At 36.5% G+C, this 8,009-nt stretch overlaps 1 pseudogene across 1 annotated transcript in view; it reads right to left on the bottom strand.

Moving 5' to 3' along the window:
• Positions 1 to 6,990: 6,990 nt before the first annotated feature.
• Positions 6,991 to 8,009, bottom strand: part of LOC105817048 — a 9,700-nt pseudogene continuing 8,681 nt past the window's right edge. The window contains exon 5 of the transcript XR_001137820.1: positions 6,991 to 7,212. The product of XR_001137820.1 is annotated as an uncharacterized LOC105817048 (transcript). The remainder of the gene's footprint in view (positions 7,213 to 8,009) is intronic.

The following is an 8,009-nucleotide window of genomic DNA, read 5'->3' as shown; positions in this document are numbered from 1 at the left end:
AATTTCAATGAAATACCAGGTTCTAACTTCCTTCTAACTCTAAAACCTGCATATTCAATCTCTACTTTTTTATACTCACCTTTTTGAGAAACCAACCCATAACTCCTTATTCCTTGGCCATTCGGGAATAACCAGGAGCTGCTGTCCATGTCTGGTGCTGTTCCCTGCTCTGAGGAATGATTCCACCCGCCCCACCTCAACAGGCAAAAAGTCAAGGCAGTACTGAATCCGTTCTCTCTCTTTTTCTGTCTACCTATGAGCATGGCAGTGCCTTCTCAGAGGAATAATACATGTCCATTATTCCAGGATTTAAGAATCATAAGTTGTTCTCACAACGTATATTCATTATATTAAGCAGATATTGACAGAAATACCATAGAAAGCTATCTTCGGGATTTATAATCCACATCTAGACTATAAACTCCATGAGGGAAGGATTATGGCTACTGTGGTATCCACTCCACGGCTAACATTGTTCCAGTACCTAGTAAGTGCTCAATAAATACAGTCATATGTCTCATGACATTTCGGTCAACAACAGACCACATATATGATGGTGGTCCCATAAGATTACGATACCATATCTTTACTGTACCTTTTCTGTGTTTACATATGTTCAGATACATAAATAATTACCACTGTGTTACAACTGCCTACAGTATTCAGTACAGTCACATGCTGCAGAGGTTTGCAGCCTAGGGAAATGGGCTGTACCATACAGCCTCAGTGTGCAGGAGGTTATGCAGTCCAGGCTTGTGTAAGGACACTCTACGATGTTCATGCAACAACGAAATCTCCTAATGATGCATTTCTCAGAACATACCCCCATCATGAAATGACACGCGGCTGTATTTGAGGAATGCCCGTTTGAGGTAATAAGACCCAGGTAACAGCATGAAAACCTGAGAAGACACTAATCATTTATGCATACATTGTAACCAAATTCATCAATTTCTAAAAACAAAAATATTCTCAAGTGCTTTTTTTCTCTGAAATGTTTCTCCCCTCTCTATCTTTACACCTCAAAGCACAACTGAAATTTACTCCACTTAATTCCTCAAAACGTTTAGGAGAAAACCAGAGCTAGGAATACTTTCTCTTTCCTTCCTTTGCATACCTTTGAATCTCATCTTTTTCAAAATAAACGTTGCCCAATAACATTGAACGGTTTGTCTGAAGACTTGCTTTACGCCGGACCATTATAGCTGTATTATACAACAAAACGCATTTAATAAAAAAGAAGACACATTTCTTGAGATATGTGCCCTTTAAGAGAAAAAAAATTACACTAATATGAAAGAATAGATCGTCAGTTCCAAACTCCTTATTTTACTAGCACCTCAAAACCAACGGCTCAGCCCACACTGAACATGTACCCTTTTCCCCTCTAGCCCTGCTTCTCCGGGGATCCATCTCAAAACTTTACCGACACAACCTAATTGTGTAAGCCCTCTGGACACCTTATCAGCATGCTTTTTCTTTGCCTTCACATGGAATCAGTCGCCAAGTCTGTTTATTTCCAGCATCTAAGTATCTCCCATCAATTCATCGACATCTCTCCTTCCCCTGGACACTGTCTTAGCTCAGGCCACTGTTCTCTCTCACCTGGACAACTACTTGCCGAAACCTAACTGGTCTCTCTGCGTCCAATTTTGCAGGTCTCTAATGCACTCCCAGACCACTGACAAAGCGGTATCTTTAAAATGCAGATCTGGTCAGGTGAATGCTTAAAACCTTTAAGGGGCTCCCCCTTTGGCAAGATGAAGCCCAAGCTCCTCTGCTAGGCATAGGAAAGCCCTTCGTAGCCTGGCCCCTGCCTGCTCTCTTCTCTCTCTCCCATCTCCGCACACATCCTTCATGCTCCTCTCAAACTGGACTACTCCAAGGCTCTTGGGTCTTTGCTACCCCTGCTTGGAGCCCTCTTCCCAGCAGAGCTCACCCCCAATGCCCTGACCCCTGGGAAGCCTTCTTTAACCTTGCTCACCCACCAAACTGGGCCCCTGTGCTTTTCCCTCTTACCATATTATGCTGAAATGGTCTGTTTATGGCTTCATCTCCACAAAAGACACTAAGCTTCAAGCTCTCCAAGGGCAAAGACTGCATGCTCCAGGCCAGACCCCAATACCTACTTTGTTGAATTCAGGGAATATCTGACTCCCTGTATTTATCACAATGTTAAAGCACAGCAGATAGACCTGAATAAACAATGAATAAATGGAATATTCTATTGGCTAAAATCCAGTTCTGAATCAACACACTGATGCTCGCTACTTATACCCGTATCTGATGCCAAAATATTTGTATGACATATACAAATGGCAAGTAGACATTTATTTCTGACATGTATAGAATAAAACATTACTAAGAATAGGATTGTGATACAAACAAACACTGATAAGTCAAATTTCCAGAAGTTGGGACTAGCACCTTTGAGTTAGAAGCATTTGCTTTGGAGTCAAAAAATAAGTTTAAATCCTAGCTTCAGAGCTTGCAAGTGGAAGTGGCCTGCTATTTTTATGCACTGAGTTTGAAAGGTAGTTTAAATAAGAAAGCTCCTGGAAAAAATAAAATAGTCTACTGACACTTTAGTATATTCACCACGTAAAGTTTAAAGATGGCAAGTAGGTTAAAGTCATTCTAAAATCATTTCGTGGAGAAAATATATTTAAACACTTATAGACAAAATTATAAAGTGCCTGGTATTTTAAAAGAATGTACAGTGAATACAGCAATCACTGCAGAGTCAGGAAGTCTAGTGGTAACCAACCTATGATTTGCAGTATTTGTAAAATTTTTTAAAAAACTGTTTGAAAGTGTAACATTTTCTTTTTCCCTTATTTTTTTAACTGCTATATAAACCATATTACAAGATGATTCCAAAATGCTTTGTCATTATCTATACTCGAACTTTTAAGTCGCTGGCCTAATGTAGCCCTTTCATAAAACACAATTCGATTTGGCCTCCTTATTGGCAATGCCATATAGCTGGGCATACTGAATCAATATTATTACATATAAAATCCCGAGTATCTTAATTTTAATGTCTTTTATAATTACCTTGATCAAATCTGATTTGTATAAATTTAAAGAAACTCTGATAGAAATTCGCATCTTCCACTTTCCAAGTTCTCGAGTTAAAGGGGCCTCGGCCATACCAGAGCTTCCCATTTTAGCCTCCTAAAATTGGACGCACATTTAGAAAAGGCTCTTAGCTCCCTTACTACCTCATATGCTTTAAAAAAGTAATGTACAGAAATACTTGTATTAATATTTTCTTAGGTTGCTCGAAAGTTTTGTAGTAAAGCCCTAAGCTTTGTGTATAATCTTACTGATGTATTCTTCACCTAACTTTTGATCTATACGTGATCTTACAGTTTTAATTCTGGAGCTCTTCCAAGAGAGCTTTAAGTTATTTTGTTATTTTAAGCCTAAAATAAACCAAAATTTTAAAAAGCATTATCGTCTTATAGATTATGCAGGTAAGATACCAGAAAAGTATAAAATCTTATTCGTTCTTATTCAATATAAAAAGATGAAAATAATGTTGTTTTACATATAATCATACACACACGTTCACACACATACAGATTGAGCCTCATAACCTAAACATCTCTTTCAAGTCCTCGTTTTACGATGAAGAGGAACCGTTTGTTTTTCACTCAAACCCACATATTTAAATTCAAATATTACTCTTTTTAAAAAGTATGCCTCCTTTCTGGTCAGTTCCTAAAACATAGGAAGCTGTTAAATATGCTTTGGGGCAATGATACGCCCTTTTGATGCCCCAAATTCTGAAATTCTAGCCAGACCAGATTCCAGCCTGCTCCCAATAAATCGTGTTCCAGTTCATTTCCCTCTATCTGATGTCCTCCTTCTCCATATCATATATATGCACCTTAAACGTTCGAGCCTCTTGCTGGGGACGGAGAGGGGAGGAGGAGAGATTGGTCAGTGAGTACAACATTACAGATAGATAGGAGGAGTAAGTTCTGTTGTTCTATTGCACAGTAGAGCGACAACAGTTAACAATATTGTATTGTATATTTCAAAATAACTAGAAGAGAGGATTTTGAATGTTCTCACCACAAAGAAATGGTAAACGTTTTTGAGGTGATGGATAAGCTGTTTACCCTGATTTGATCATTACACAATGTACACATGTATTGAAATCTCACATTGCACCCCATAAACATGCACAGTTATTATGTGCCAGTTAAAATAAAAAAAAAAAAAATCAAGCCTCTCATTTTCTATGAGGACTGTTGCAGCTCTACTAGTATCTTTCTCCTGAACTCTGGATGTTCAGAACTTCTAATAATGTGTAATCATGTTGGTTTCTGTTTCTTTTTACTTTTTCCCGTCCTCACACCCCAATCTAAGAGCTATGAGAACGACGCTAAGAGAACAGGGGCTGTATTGTCTTCTTTACTGTTAGCTTCCCAGTGCGTGGAAGTTCTAGAACATGAGATGCTTCGATACCTGCTTAGTGAATGAATGACTTACACTGGTATTTAAAGATTCCATGTGTATGGCCTATCTTTTACCCAGGTCATTTTTAAGGGGAAAAGAGTATTTTATTATGTTATTTATATAATGGTGGTCATCACCATAATGGGCTAAAGATAAAACCATATTTAGATGTGTTGAGAGACTGGGGTCCCCTGAGCCTAGTACCACACTCAAAAAATGTTAAAGATTTATAACATTGACTGTTGTCAGAAGGATCACTTGTGACCAGTTAACCATGTCCACTGTTTCTTAAAAAACAAAACAAAAAAAGATGCAGTTACATCTTTGGTAAGGGTTCCAAAGACTATATATGATGAAATATTAGAGTAAAAATGATCTTTGAAAATTGTTTCAGTGGGTCTCCCCAAGAATACAATATACATGGTTTTATACATACTTCACCATGTCTCAATAAGTATAATGTAATTTAGTGTAATTTCCACCAGGGTTTAGTGGAAACAGTTTCCTCCATTCATCCAAACATGTTTCTTCCAAACATCCATGATGCTTCGTCTATGTCTAAGCATCATGTAAAGCAGCTGCATTTTTAGGGGTCATGTACTATAAAAAGATATTTGTTTTCTATTTCTTTGTTTTTCCTTCCAAGTGCATATAGTTGAACTAAATGGGCATTTACTACAATAGCACTGAACACATCATTGTAAAGATAATGAGTTAATTCTACAAATACTGTAAGCGAAACAGTAGTGACAAAAATCAAGAGTCTACCAATTCAGAAACAATCACAATACATCCCTGAATGTCAAGTTTCTATTAACACTTGGAAAATTGTCCCCAAATTTCCCCAAGTACCCTGTCAACTCTGCAACATCTTTTCTATAGTCTATGTGTCCATATTTATTCCTTTACACAGAAATTGTTTACCGAAAAAAAGAAGCAATTTTTTCAAAAGCATGTCTTTAAAATAAGAACAAAATCTAGAATCTGGAAAAAATACTTTCTTTTATCTGGCTACAAGTTAAGATAGTTTGTATGTTTTAAAATCATAAACGAATCTAGTTAAAACAAAAACACTACAGAAATGTAAATGCCCTCCTTGCCTTTCCCTCCCATAGACACAAAATCAATTCTACTCTTAAAAAGAAATACTCCATGTAATTACCATATGACCCACAATTTTACTCCTGGGCATTTATCCCAGGAAAATGAAAACTTATGTTCACACAAAAACCTCTACAGAAATGTTTATAAGCACTTTTATTTGTAATAGTCAAAGACCAGAAACAACCCCGAAGTCTCAACTAGTGAATGGTTAAACAAACTGTGGCACACCCATACCACGGCATACTACTCAACAACAACAACAAAAGAAACAAACTATTGACACAAACAAGTTGAATCTCTAGAAAATGATGCTGAGTGAAAGTGAATCCCAAAAGGTTATATACTGATGCCACTTATATAACATTCTTAAAAGGACAAAATTATAGGAATGGAGAACATACTAGTGCCTGCTAGGGTTAAGGAGGGGGTGAGATGGCAGAGAGGTAGGTGTGTGAGGGCAGTGTGAGGAATCCGTGTGGTGATGGCCACATTCTCTGTCTTGACTGTATCAATGTCAACACTGCAAAATGTTATTATTGGGGGAAACCAGGTGAAGTATTCAAGGATCTCTCTGTATTATTTTGTACAACTACATGTGAATCTATAATTATCTCAAATATAAAGTTTAATGAAAAATAAAAAGAAAAAAGAAAATATTCTAGGCTAATAAATTTACATTACTATAGTGAGATCTAAGCTTAAGAATTCATCCTAGCCGTTGGATGCGTCGTAAAAACTATGGATGAAGTCTATACTGTGTCACTCACAAAAGAACTCCCAGCAATTTCTACAAGTGTCATCAACATCTGTGAATCTCCCCAGTACCCTCCCTAAGGGCTGCTTCTGGCCAGACATACCCCCTCCATTCCCCCTGTTCATACCACAGAGGCTGGAGGCCATCCTGTACAGAGGAATCCTTCCCTTCTCTTATAGCTGCTATGAAGGCCACAAGAAGGACTTTCCCAATGGCAAGGTAATCTGTCGTTACTCAGGTTACCCAAATGTAGGAATTCTGTGAAAGACCTGGATGTCAATCTTCTTTACATAAATCAAACACATAACAAATGCTCTACCAGTTAAGGTAACTTTTCCTTGTATCTGAATTGAGCTAATAGATTTGTTCAAGGAGGAAATATTCTATTTCAGAAGGACTAATACGGAGAATTAGAATATACATAGGAATACCTTTCAAGTCTTTTTCCTCCCACAAATGTAATAGGGTCACATTAGAAAGTGATTTTAAAGCTAGTGTAATGATATCTGACTGTCAGAAGAATTACTATGAAGGAGAAAAGGATTTTTAACCCTCTTTTTCAGGTATAAATATTTATTCAACCCAATAAAAACATTTTAGAAAAAAGTCAACATGTAAAATTTATTTTATTTTTCCTGTACCTTGATTAAAACAAAAAAATTCAGTGATACTCTATCATACTAAACATTTTCAATAAAGATGGTGATCTAGAAGAGCTTAACCACCCTCTACATGACAACTGAGGATTGTAATTGGAAAATATTGTAGTCTGCAAATAGGAACATCCAAAACATATTTAAACCACTTGAACAGTTGATTTTTCCATGTCCTTTGCATCTAGATTGAAACAGATCACAGGAAATGTCAAAGACCGATGGCTGAATCTAAAAGAAAAAAAAATCCATTTAGTTGTCACGATCATTGTCACCATCAATCCCTAATATCTTTACTTCACTAATCACACTTAACTTTGCTATACTGCTTTATGCTTGGGAGAAGACAAATTATGAATCAATTATGCATGCTAATTTAAACTGTTACCTTTAGGAGGCATGTTAATAACTTAGTAATAGGGGTGAAGTGTTCCCTTTAACTGCTTACTTTAAAACATTTTCAATAACTGTAGCTAGGATACACTGAACATTTGCAAACACTTAATGCTACTGTCTACATAAACTATCAAATTGCCCCCCAAAACTGGTGGTACAATTCTGTAACTGGTTGAGGTCACATGGAAAATAGAATTATATGCTAATTTGTTCCTATATTAAGTTATCATAGAAGGTCAGACCAAACACAGTAAAATGAATTCTGAAAAAAAAATTAACTAAGTAGATTGGTATGTACCGTATCAAAGTAAACTGTTTATCTTAATAGACACAAATACAAGAAAGATTTTTAAAACAGGAGCATTTTCTCCTTTTCAAAAACAAATGTTTTGACCAATCCCAGGCAATGACTTGCATGATTTAAAAATACTTTATACATATAGTTTTTCCCTAAAGGAGAACAAGGTATTTCCCCCCTCAAGGGGAAAAAGAAATGGAGAAGGGCACACTACCAAAAAAAGAAAAATTTCCCCAGAAAAAGCTTTACTTTATCTACATGTTTCTTAAATTTAATTCACACAAATAGTTCTATACATGTACTATAAAATGAACATATAAGTTCGAACTAAATG

The sequence above is a fragment of the Propithecus coquereli genome, unplaced genomic scaffold (genome assembly GCF_000956105.1).
Source record: "Propithecus coquereli isolate 6110/MARCELLA unplaced genomic scaffold, Pcoq_1.0 Scaffold395, whole genome shotgun sequence".
Classification (NCBI taxonomy): domain Eukaryota; kingdom Metazoa; phylum Chordata; class Mammalia; order Primates; family Indriidae; genus Propithecus; species Propithecus coquereli.
The sequence above is the reverse complement of the archived record's forward strand: the minus strand, read 5'-3'. Positions and strand labels throughout refer to the sequence as shown.